Here is an 11743-nt window from a genome sequence, read left to right as displayed (position 1 = left end):
CAAATCAAATCCAAATTACGGTTCTGGCCCCTCATAGAATTTTAAGTTTCAGTCCTTGTAAATTGGTATGACTACCTGGACCATCAGGCGCAAGTGTTTAAATTTTTAAGGGGGACAATTGGAATATAGAAGACGGAATGATAACTGAATATTACAACGTATATAATCAATTATATAATTACGTTTGCATCTCCGGCCCTCCTGTCTCCTATGCCGATGACCCGGGGGGCTTTCATACAAAGTGGTTCATTAAAATCTGAGCACTTTGAATTTTAACTTCAACAAGATATGATTTATTAAATAACAATAGAATTTTAACAAAATTAATACTACAAATAGAAGTGTTTCTGAGCTCTCTTAATAATTATTGTAACTGTCCTTAGTGGCATTGATGGCTTTGAGGTTTCGGCAAAAGTAGTAATCTGTCATGGGCTCCCAGTGCTGGCTGACAATGGCTTTGAAGGGCTTGGTGTTTTGATGCAAGGCACTGCAGGCCTTCCCCCTAACATACACCCAAAAGATGTAGTCGATAGGGGTGTCATCTGGGCTAGGGGGGGGGTAAAAGTGTAAAAAAAATATCAAAAGACTCATTCACAAGATACTTCTATGGAGGAGATGGGTTTCCTTCATTGCTAGTGTCAAAAGTCGCTTCTCCACCCTCACAAGTCTCTTTCCAGTCAATTTTTTTTTAGCTCTCTGGAGAGTCTGGTGTGAAACCTCAAGATCTATTGCACGGCTCTCATTGACTTGAGGGGATTGACCTAGGGTGTTTTGTTTAACTCCTTTGGATCCAGTTTGGCTTTTTTGAAAGAAGTCATCTTCCTCTCTAACGTTTAGGACTTGCTGATGGCGTAGACGGTGGTTCTGGAGACGCCCAACGGCTTGGAATGCACGAATTGTAATTCGTCATTTACGTTAAAGTGTCATTTTTTTTACTTGTACGTAAGCTCAAGTTTGTTTTGTTCTGTAAGTAATTGTTTATACTTTAATAACATCGAAGTATGAATTAATTTCCATTTCTCAATCTTAATTCATTATTAAATTAGTAAGTGTTCAGATTTCAATGGACGAACCCGTATAATGGATCATAGATATGAAAGATAAAAATATAAGAGATGGGATTTTGATTTACTTCCTTCTTTTTTTATTTTTAGTTCTATTTTTTACAACTATAGGTATATATACTCGTAGATATTGTGTTAAACTTGAATATTCAATATTCAGAGGGAGGAGATGAAATATGGGCCAATATTTAAAATCAATCAACTATTTTAACACTTTGATACAAATAATAAGAGCACATGCATTTTTTTACAAGCCTACCTGATGGTCTTGATGCTTGAATTCGATTGAACTTCACCTACACAATTATAAAAGTGCCATACAAAGTGTGTCATACATTGTTGTTATGATTATATCCAATAAAAAGTGTTTATTGGCTAAAAATAATCTTTAGTTTGATGTTTATACGGGTTTGTTATTCAACATATCATAAGTAGGATATGCGTGTTTTTTTTTCGTTTTTATACAACTTTTTTTTCCAAATCAATTATTCATCAATGAATATTTTTGGATTTTATTATGTTTGAAAACATTGGGCTCCATGGCACTTATGTTATACCTGTAAAATGTTGCTTTCAAGATAAATTAAAAAATATATTCATTTGCACACATATATATGTAACTTAATTTTTTTACTATTTAAACTAAATATATAATAAAATCTATCTACATTGTACAATTCATGTGCGTCTACATTGGTCTTCAAAATGTAAATTTCCTTTTGGTAATGTAGGAACGTGTTCATTGAAAGAGAACATTTCCGTACAAACATTTTCTTCTTTTGTTAATATTATAATACTTAATTTAGATTAGATGAGTTTGCTTATGAAAAACATTGAGTAACACTCGAGATTTGTTGGAGAGCTATAAGTCTAAGTCTTTGTTGAACTCGGAGTAATACAATTGAGTAGCGATATCGGATTTGTGTTTTTTTTACTTTTCTCATAGCCGCTTTTAGCTAATATAATGAAACTTCTTCACACCTAAGTTACTCTCCTTCCAAACATTCTTCACATTGTCAGGGTTACCACGTTAACTCTCAGTTTCTTTTCTTTTTAACTACACAAGCTACGTATAATTTACAACTCTATTTATAATGTACAATGAACATACAGATGGGCTTTCAAATTGAAAATTATTTTTTTGTATTGCAAGAACCTGCCCCGTAACAAAGCAGCGGACTGTATATTTATTAACTATTTCGCTTTAATCATTAATCATAAACTTAAAAAAAAATGAATATTTGAAAATGTGACACGTCAAACCACAAACAATATATGTAAATGAGGAATTCCTCATTTATTTTTGAAACTTTATAAATATAAATGGTCAAATAATTCAATGACATACTTTCCGAATTATGGACTGTATATTCAAATTACTTGGATGCACTAAGATAACCAAGATTATTTAATATTTATCTAGAGCAGTAATTCTTAAACTTTTTATACTATGTACCATCTGATAAAAGTACCACAATTACTTCAAAACTTTTAAAATTCGACAAATTTAGAAACAATATCATGCATAATTTTATATAAAATAAATATTTTTATAAAATATATGGTTTTTATTTCTTTGATAAATTTAAAAAATGTATTTACTGGGTGGTGCACTATAAGAGGAAAAAAAGTTGACCTCATCCAAATTATCAATAAATGTATTGAGACAAATTATTGGGTATTACTTAGTAGTATTCTTTTGAATATGTACATTTTTGAATAAAAAAAGTTTTGCATTACAGTGTTGATCTTATCAAGCAGTACCCATTTTATTATTTTCAATTTATCAAGAGTAACATTTTAAGAAGAGGTTTTTTACAAAATTATTTGAAAATAGTGCTTGGCATAACTTTTATTCAATATGTGAGCCCTAAGCTTCAACATTTGCCTAAATTCCTTGCAGTCCTTGACTATCTAGTGAGACTCGGGCTTGGTCCACTCCATTTTGATGGAAGCTTCTAGAGACTAGACACTCATGTGATGAGTAGCAGACACCCTCTTCTCCAGACATGCCTAGACAGAGTAGTCCAAAGGTTTCATGTCCAGGGAGGAGGACAACTTCATGTTGACTCCCCAAAAACCCGGAAATTTTCTCTCAGGAAGGCGATGCAATAACACAAAGTTCTATCTTGAGTGAAAACGAAGTCGTCCCCGAACTTTTCTTTGGCCCAAGGTATCACTTTCTTATCCAACAGTTCAATATAAACATCTGCATTGAGCCGCTCCTTCCTCTCTACAAAAATGGGAGAGCAGACTTTGCCTGTGCTGGTCGCAACGCCCAAGACCATAGTGGAGGGGAATAAGTCCCTGGAACGATAAACATCGGTTACACGGGGGATATATCGTGTGAGATAAGTTTCAAAATTTCAATCTTTTGTTGCTCCATTTTACTCGTTTGTTTTATGTTATTTAATTGAATTGAAACAATACATAACAAATCTTGAGGAACAAAACCTATCTATCACCGAGTTTAACGATAATTGACGAATAAATTTCCGATTTATTAAAATTTGAATTAAATATACCACCACATAAAATGAACCCTGTATTTGGCCTGGCCTTCAATTTTTCTCTATGTTGCACTTTTTCTAGGAATTCCGAATTTCAAAACTGTGTTAGGTCGTGTGGTACCATTTGAAACCGTTTGTATTATTAACAGTTTATCCGATTTCAAATTTCATATGTCAACATTTGCATTTAACATATATATTAATTTATGAAAAGAACTATAAACATAACATTTTAAATCTTCCAAAAACGGTCCCAAAGTGGGTTACAATTACTGTATCTGGACCAATTGCATTAATTTGGAATTCTTGGATGATGGTAGCATCAACTATAGCACTCTAACATAATATCTTGCAGCTATTTGCGTTAAAAGATTAAAAAAAAACTAATTAGCAAAACACTACTTGAGGAGTGATTGTGTTTCTACATTTCGACAACTGACTCGAAATAAAAACAACGGTAAATTAATTTTACTAGTCGCCTAACTGAATATATGAACAGGATTTTTTTGCCGTGTTGCACTTATACGTGATCTTGATGAGGTCAAATTGCAATGCACAACCCTGTAATTTTAATTTTTATAACAATATTTTAGTCTTTCTCCCTCACTCAAATTTGCTTACCATCAGTGGTACACGTGCCACAGTTCAAGAAACACTGGTCTAAAGTAATCATATAATTTATACGTTGTTGTTTTGTTTCCATATCGTCTTTTAGCCATATCTTATACTTTATTCATTCTTTATTAAATAACGATTTAGATGTTGTACGACCTATTGCATTTTTGCTGTGGCTTCATATAATTGATAAGAATTTGTTTCATATATTAGATCTTTATGAGTATTTTTATGTCATGTTTTCTTCTCAGGTGTTTTAAACCTATTACAAAAATTTCATTAACTCTTATGTTTCAAAGATTATTTTTAGAAAAAAAAAATCGCTAGATATTAAAAAAGAAAGAAGAATATAGTTTACAAATAGAGATGGAAGATCATTATAAGTCTTTAGACTAGCAACATAATCTTGTCTTACTTTAGGGAAAATAGTTCTAACTTCTGTCCGTGTTCATAAAACTCAAATACACATAGTATAAATAATTCATTTTAATAAACTTGGAACAGTTGCAACACTATATATTTTTGGCTCAATTACTACGAGTTTGTTTGATTTAGACACGTTAAATTTTAGCACAACATACCTGCATATGACTGCTATTCTTTGAATCTAATTATAGATTCAATTCGTCTGTGGTTTTTCCACAAATTGCATTTTATTACGGCTCGTCAAATACCGCAACTACCTTTTAAAATTAAAGAGGAAAAAATAATTATGCAAAGAATTGGCAAATAGTTTTGTATTCCAATTTTTATATTTAATTTTTGGAAAGTATGAAATAAATAAATATACAAAATGTTTGAATCTCTCAACTTTTTTGGACCTTTCAAAAGGTTCTTTATTTTTGTACATAGACTTTACATAAAATAATAGTTAGCTAAAATGTGTGATTAAAACTACTTTAATAACGAAAAATATCTTATAAGCATCATTATTTTTATATCAGTTTCACAAATGGGTTACGTATTTTCTTATGGGGATTTTTGTAAAATAATTAACATCAGAATATACATACTGGATAGTATTTACAAATAATATACTGAATGAAGATTAATGAGAGCTTAAGGTTGAGGGAAATTGAATCAAATTTCCAAGGAATTCTTGTTTCAGCAAATCTAGTTTGATTGCAAATATTTGATTACTTTTTTGAACTTTAAACTTCAACTGAATTAATTCGTATTCAGTATTTTGGCGTATTTGGCTTATTCGTTTCCAGCCATTCATTAATAACATTTTGAATAAATCACGACCTCATAATTGGTTAAACAATGCCCAAGTACTATTTTGATTTGATTGATTAGTAAATACATTAGTTCATGTTATATTTGTTTGTTTAAAACATTCGGCTCCGTAATTTATATATAGCTATACTGAGTAATGGGTTTTAATGATATACCGGGCAAAATAAATCCAAATAATTGTGACTTGCCGGAAATAAACAAATACGATAGCTACACGCGGACTAAGCAAGATGATTGTTATTAGTAAAATATTATATCTAAAATAACTTACAGTGATAAAAATACTTTGTATAAAGTTTCCAAATGACTATTTTGTGTATATTAATAGATATTTGTCTGTTGTCCAACATATTTTTAGAGTTTTTTTAAAGAAAAATAACGGAAACTTTTCGAAATTTCCGACACTAAACCTTTTTGTTTTTGTACGTCACAGAATATTCACTCATTCTTTTCTTCTTTTTACAAAGGGTTATTTTTCCAATCTTTTTGAATAGTTATGAAATATAATAGCGAATGGATTTATGTGCGTGTCAGCAATATCTTAAGCAATTAAAGGAAATGTGTTTCTTTATTATTATTTTGATAATGTAAACTAAATACATATATAAACTCATGAAAATAGTGGTAAGCGAGGTCCATTTATTTACGTGGAGGTAAGCTCATAAGTAATGATGAGAGATTCAAATAATATGAAACACCGGTGTATTAAAGAATAAATAAAACGAAAACTAAGGTGGTCATCCTGCCAACTTGAAGAATGTTTGAAAGTGTTATGCATTCGTGACTCCTTTCCTACCTCCTCATATTTTAGTTATTGTTCTTATTTATTATATATATAAAGTACTACCCTCATTATTGTTCTTATAAATAGCTGTGTAAAATTGTTATTTATTAATAAAACGTGTTCTTATTAAATTAAATCGTTGTCTTATTCCTCCACGTCTCCTCTCTCCTCATTTCTCTGTGTCGTCTGGATTCCTTTATTAAATAGTTCGTGTCTCTTTAACCTTGTTAAGACACACCAGAAAGGAAGCAGGGTAGCTTTCAATGACGTTTCATATAATTAGATGTGAGGACCTATTACATAAATAAGTAAACTCCACTCCGTATCTAGCCATAGTATTAGAAGGAATTAATGCGATTTAGATTTTTCATTCTATTCCAAGTCTATCAAACACTTACACTTATAACTCAACAATAAATCTTCTGAGTTGCTTTTCGTCTTTCACGCACTAGTGAAGACTTAATACTTATTGTTCTCTCTTCATAAATAAAAGAATAATGATGACAACAGCTATGGTCCATAAACAAATCTGTTTAGATAGTAATTACAAAAAGAGCGCAATCTTCAAACGTTGTTGAACTTCTAAGTTTTAATTTAATCAATTTCATTCTGGTTATTTGATGTCAAAGATACATCAGGCACTGGAGGACAATTGTTGAAAATTTATATAAAATAACTGAAATCGTCCAGTCCAACCGTCATGTAAGCACTGTTTTGATTGCCAAGGAGATGAACATTAACGAGAAAACAATCTATTAAAAATAATTGCTACAGATTATACAAGACTTTCACGAATGAATTAAGAGGCTTATTATATATTTACATTTGGTTGAATTTAGTTTTAAATATATCTATGGCTTTCCCTTATATTAATTTCCAAATATTCTGCTTCATGGATCTCTGGGTCAAATAGGTACTCGATTCCTGCATTAGTAGAAGGAAGAAGAAAAAAAAGTAAGCACATTTCATCTATTCATTAGTATTCTTTAATTTATACATTTCTAAGTTTTGACTTTTTTTAATAGCCGAGGGGGTTTGAATTAGGTTTTGGCTAAACATTTGTAATTTTCGTCGAACAATGTTAAAAAATGATCCTACTCAATTTTATTGGATGATGGCAACATGTAGACTTATTACATTATACCATCAAGGATCAATTTAATAAACACTATCATTATGTTGATGTATGATACAAATTCAAATGGATTGATATTTCTAATTTTATACTACAAATAGAAAGTCAACTAAATGTTTAATCTTAGTTTTAATTATTTAATTTAATGAAAAAATATAATATATTCATATTTTAATTATATTTAATAGTAAACTAATTAATCCTTCATAAATAATTAACTCTTTTTAAATCATTACTTTCGTTAACCAGGTCCTTAAAATCTGGTAGTAACTGGTAATATATAAACATTTTGAGTATAAAGAATGTTTTTGACTTGAACCAAAGTGCTATTGACAGTTCCCAATGAAGATTATTTAATTATCATTAATTCATTCATATTACACATCAAATATTTTCTTTTGTATCTTTTATAAATTGTTTTTTGAAGGATTTCATGTTTATAAGTATTTAAATATACAGAGTGATGAATCAAACATTAGAAAATTTTAACTTCTACATACTTTTATTTTGTGTCAATTTTATGGCAAACTTTTGAAGCAATAGTTGGTAGTTTAACAATTTATACATTTTATATTCAATACATCCCCCTCTATTCTTAATGATGGCTTCAAAAAGGGAACCAAAAGAAGTCCAGCTGGCCTTTATGAAGTCCAAAAATAAGTTGTTCCACTTTTTTGAGATCACGGCCTTATGGGCCCTCGACATTTAGGTGATAATTTTTGTTTGTCTTGGAGAATAAGACACGCAAAACATCGAAGTCCAGGGGGTTCACGTTTGGTGAGGAAGAATTCCAGAAATGTTCCGGCAAGAATGCAGCCATGTTCTCCCTGAAGAATTGTTATACCTTTTTGGACGTGTGTGCCGAGGCGCCGGTTGGGTAAAGTCATAGACGTCCTTGGGGAAGGTGCTCTTTAACCATAGCAAACCATAGTCTCTGAGCACGTCCTTTCTCATTGGCCTTGAAGAAGTAGGGTGGCATTTTGCTTCCGTTGGACAATACGACACCGAGGGCCATGACCTGAGCTGAACGTTTGGTCCCGAAGGTTCCCTCAACATGAGCTCTTGATTTACCCAAGACGGATCATTTCTCCTGTTCAGAACAGCGTCCAGTGCAAAGATCTTCTTGTCAGATATCGACTTGTGCGCGGAGGAGATCGTACACCCTGTGCCGTTTTGCTTTTACTTCGACATTTTTGATCGCACAAAAACAAAAAAACATCAAATTGTATTTTTTTTGTCAGTTTTTTCGAATGGTACTAAGTGAATAATTGTCAGACTTTTAGACTTGAGGGTAAAAGGCCCCGAGGAGGGTCCTTATTTTTGAGTACTTACCTTGTAAATAAAAAGTTTGCAAACAAAGTATCATTTGAGTATATTTCTCAAATTATTAACACAACACAATTTACAAATTATTTATCCAATTTAAATTTAAAAATTTTGTTACTTATAGTCATTAGTTATAAGAGAAAAAAAAGTGGAATTAGAGGAATATTTTTCCGACGCAATTTCACGGTAAATATATATAAATGTTTATATCGATTGAACATTATGAAGCTATGATGATTCACATTCATATTGTTCTGATTTTGAAAGACCAAATTTTTAGTAGTTAGATGTAAATTATAAAATTGGAAACTTGGAAAGAAAAAACAAAATAGTCTGGCATTCTTTAATTATACATTGAACAAAAATCTTTTTTTAATATTTTTCTGATATATAGCCAATGTCAGATTTATTTATCCTGTTTGGCCACCATTGGCCTCCCAGATGGTGACAAACCTCTTGCGAAAATAATTGCAAGTATTATGAATGAAGTTTGGGTCCATGCAGCCCACTACACGTCTAGAGAGGCCTTTATGGCTTCAACATTCAGGTGAAGGATGCTACAGACCCTCATTTAGATATGCACCCAGAAAGAAAAGTAGAGAAGATTGATATTCTTACTATATTGTGGGCACATTCTCTTGTCCCAGAGAGTGATGTTGTTATCTAAGAAGGTTTCAGTTTTTTTTTACGGAGTGAGGCGGAGCCCCATCTTGCAGAAAGACAAAGTTGCCGAGGGGATACTTGCCCAGAAGAGTAGGTTGTACATGGTTGCTGTGAGTCTGTAACCCTCTGGGAACAAGATCAGGTGCGTCCTTGACGGCATCCGCATTAATGGTAGGTTTTCCGGAGCCCTCCTTCCTCTCAAAAGACTTGTTGTTGTCTAGCCTCTTTTTAACATTCTAGATAGCCTTACAGCCTATTCCCGTCGACTTGGCCACCTCTATTGGAGTGTGCCCCGGAAGAAGAAGAGTTGATGCCCTAAGACTTGAAAGTCACTGCAATGATATTTCTCGTCTGATTTAAAAAAATCTATTAAATAGAACATATACTGTTTTTGTACCATTTTTGCTGTTGGACAGTTTTATTAATCTTTTTGTAGAATTGATATTTTCAATGACATAAATATTGCGACTGCAATAGACCCTATTGTGTCATATATACTTTTGAAATTATAAATTGAGGTTTACACATTCAATTTATTCTCTTTGGTTTATGAATAATAATAAAAATAAGTAGGTCTTATTATTTTTATTTCTAAAAAAAAAAAAACAACTCTAAAAGATGACTTTTTTGACATTCATATTGATTTTTATAGGATTGGGTGATTTTATATGAAATATATAAACTTATATTTGAAAATAGAATTAAGTTTTATTGGGCATTAAACCTATTTCCTTGTATAGTTCTATATTTTTTTGAGTTAAAAGCTGTCTCAAACCTACAAGAATGGTAAAATTAGCTAATAAAATTTGAAATCGAATACTTTTAAGAACTTTAAAACATGATACAACAAAATTAGTTATTGATTAATGATAAAGTTATACGATTACATACAAGAGTGTTGTATCAAATATATTTTTTATGTATAAGTTGCAATAAAGTCAAATTGTGGTGACTTTTACGATCAATTTTATTTACAAGTGTTCCTACACACATGATGAAGCTACAAGTGCTTTATTACAATTTGAATACCAATTCATGTTTGTGTTTGGGATCAAATTTTCTTGTTTTAGTTACTCAAAAAAAGGCAATCAATAGAAAACAATTACATAAAGATAATTAAATGTTGATTGACTATAGCTGTATCACAGGAGATTGTAATATGGATCAGTTTGATCCTTGTTTGAAAAGTTCGTATTTGAAAAGTAATTACATTTTTTTACAGCAAATTTTCTGTTCTTATTTTACAAGGACATTCATTTAATATGTACCTAAATAATTTACACTTATTTGAGGCATATGCCCAACAATCTATTTATCCAAAGAGGCATAATCGTTGTTTCCTTCTATTAGTTTGTACACAAAGCAACAGAGAGTGGGAGTGTCTTGGCATTCTTGGTACTCGCATTCCCCAGAGTTATTAGGCTCTGACTGACAGACAAACTGCGCTTTACTAATATAAATATCACTCCCAAGAAATCCTCAGTGATACTCGCCTTTTTCATAACCAAACACACGTAGTTACTCCTTACTTAGATGTTTCTCCCTGAAGAATAAAATAAGAATAATAAGAGATTGAGAAAATATTTTTAATATGACGTGATGAGCCTGGGAGTACTTTAGCTTGTTGCTAAGCCCCTAAAGCCATATTTGAATTTTTTTATACTTATATATACTACTCTCTTTTTTAATAATAGATGTAGTAAATAAAATTATAAGTATAATTGAAATCTGTCTATACTAGATGGCGTTACAAATATAAGATTTCGCACTAAAACCCTTCTACGACAATTTTATGATTTTATGACTCAGTATTGTTTGTGCGTCAAAGATGGACACCGCCAAATAGAAAATACGTCATATTTTACAGTGTTTACATAATTCTAGTCCTGTACATCTGCAGCGAAGTCATGCTGGACATTAGTGTGTCTCTATACCAGTAAATTTAAAAACTATAGATATTGAGTGTTTTTTTTCATGACATCTTCATTATAAAAGTCGGCCCTCTAGGAGGAGACTTAATCTACTAAATATCGTAAAAATGTATAGCCAGTATCCATTTGATTAAGTTTCCTTATTTGCCCACTATAAGTATTTTGTTATCTTTGGCGTTAGTGAAGATATTCAATAATAGTTATGCATGTATTTATAGAAAGAAGGAGGCTGCAATTCTTGTTATTTGCAGAAATTCCCAAATCACTCAAAGAAATACTTGTAAGAGTAATCAAATTAGAAAGCTAAGATCTGTTTGTGATTACCGCTTTTACTTTCCTCATTTTCTTACAAACATACATATTGTAAATTATGTACATCTTAAATGTATTTATCAATACCTATATTATAGGTACACAATATATGTACATTTATGTGGGAGAGATAAATTATTTTATGACAAAGTTTCCTAGATTAT

At 31.2% G+C, this 11743-nt stretch overlaps 1 long non-coding RNA gene across 1 annotated transcript; it reads right to left on the bottom strand.

The window, feature by feature from the left end:
- Positions 1–7830: 7830 nt before the first annotated feature.
- On the bottom strand, positions 7831–8810 carry LOC139905459 (uncharacterized). The gene is made up of 2 exons (XR_011780209.1): positions 8680–8810; positions 7831–8603 (listed from the first exon to the last, which is right to left on the bottom strand). It is a non-coding gene; the product is annotated as an uncharacterized lncRNA (long non-coding RNA).
- Between the last annotated feature and the right edge of the window lie 2933 nt (positions 8811–11743).

This window comes from Lepeophtheirus salmonis, chromosome 5, assembly GCF_016086655.4.
Source record: "Lepeophtheirus salmonis chromosome 5, UVic_Lsal_1.4, whole genome shotgun sequence".
Taxonomy (NCBI): Eukaryota; Metazoa; Arthropoda; class Copepoda; order Siphonostomatoida; family Caligidae; genus Lepeophtheirus; species Lepeophtheirus salmonis.
The sequence above is the reverse complement of the archived record's forward strand: the minus strand, read 5'-3'. Positions and strand labels throughout refer to the sequence as shown.